This window comes from Ascaphus truei, unplaced genomic scaffold (genome assembly GCF_040206685.1).
Source record: "Ascaphus truei isolate aAscTru1 unplaced genomic scaffold, aAscTru1.hap1 HAP1_SCAFFOLD_891, whole genome shotgun sequence".
NCBI classification, from domain to species: Eukaryota; Metazoa; Chordata; class Amphibia; order Anura; family Ascaphidae; genus Ascaphus; species Ascaphus truei.
This window is the reverse complement of record NW_027457230.1, coordinates 62162-63558: the sequence shown is the minus strand read 5'-3', so window position 1 is coordinate 63558 and position 1397 is coordinate 62162. Positions and strand designations below refer to the sequence as shown.

Genomic DNA, 1397 nt, shown 5'->3' with positions numbered 1-1397 from the left:
TTCAGCAGGTACCGTAGCGGCCATGGAAGAATTACTAGGTTGCTATACTTAGTTGCCCGGCTATACTTATTACCCAGTATAATGCCTGTAGTGCCACATCCAAAGTCATCCCGTTTTTAATAGGATTTGTCTCCGGTCTTATAAATTCCATCCAAAAATGCTAAAACTGTGCATTTCCCATTCAAAAGTAATCAGCAAGAAGGGAAAAGAAAATGGAAACGCCCAACGTGGGGCTCGAACCCACGACCCTGAGATTAAGAGTCTCATGCTCTACCGACTGAGCTAGCCGGGCAACTTTTTTTAACTATTTTATCCGTCACCTTTGCACAATCTCATCTATCCTTTTTTTTGCATACTTATGGATGGTGCAGAGGAATCCAAGTGTTGAATCATCTCACAAAGAAGCATTTAAAAAGTATCGTCCCCGCTCGTCTCACCCGCAGTACGCATAAGAGGAGCACTTGCCTGGCCTGCTGACATGCGGAGCTCCAGGAAGATGCAGTTAACTTGTTATACATTTCCTTGTTAATGTATTTGCCTTTTAACTAGGTCCAGTTGACCACATGACTAATCACAGGGGGTCCCGGGTGTATCCAGATGGGTCCATGGACGGGACGTCCCGAGAGGTTCTCAAGGGGCACTATGCCCTACCCCCCCCCCCCCCCATCCTTAGAGTGATGGGGGTACCCATGACGGGGCGTACATATCGCCCACTCATTCTCTTTTTCTTTTTCTTCCTTTCTATCCCCCCCCCCATTCTTCCCTACCTACCTTCCCCAGCCCACGCTAAACAGAGACAAAACCCAGCTGAGCCGAACCGAAAGTCCAGACACTGAGATTACACAAAGCAACTACGCAGATCACAAGAGGAGCTCTGAAGGCAAGTCCCCCCTCCATCGTGGGAAAATGGAGGGAAAGGTAAGACGCAATACACACGCCAAAACCATAAATGGCTCTTAAAACGACACTTGAATTAATATCCTTAAATGTTAGAGGGTTAAATTCGACCATCAAAAGAAAACTTGCCCTCCAAGAGTTCAAAAAAACAAAAGGCAACATACTATTTTTACAGGAAACGCATTTCAATACTACGACCCCCCCCAAACACCTTCCAGAGGGTTTTCCCACAGGCGTACTATGCGTCATGCCCCACAAAAAAAAGAGGGGTAGCGGTCTTATTTAAGCATACGGTCAAATTCTTGTTAAAACAAGAGACTGCTGACCCAGAAGGGAGATACATTATCCTCCAAGGTACCCTGTCGGGAGTGGATGTCACTCTTGTTAACATCTATGCCCCAAACGAAGGCTAACCCAAATTCTTAAGAGATCTATGTGACCTTATCAACCCCCAAACTCGAACTACATTGTTATTAGCAGGAGATTTAAACATGATAGCA

The 1397-nt window shown here is 45.7% G+C and overlaps 1 non-coding gene across 1 annotated transcript; it reads right to left on the bottom strand.

The window, feature by feature from the left end:
* Positions 1-219: 219 nt before the first annotated feature.
* TRNAK-CUU (transfer RNA lysine (anticodon CUU)) lies at positions 220-292 on the bottom strand. Its single transcript has one exon. It is a non-coding gene; the product is annotated as a tRNA-Lys (tRNA).
* Between the last annotated feature and the right edge of the window lie 1105 nt (positions 293-1397).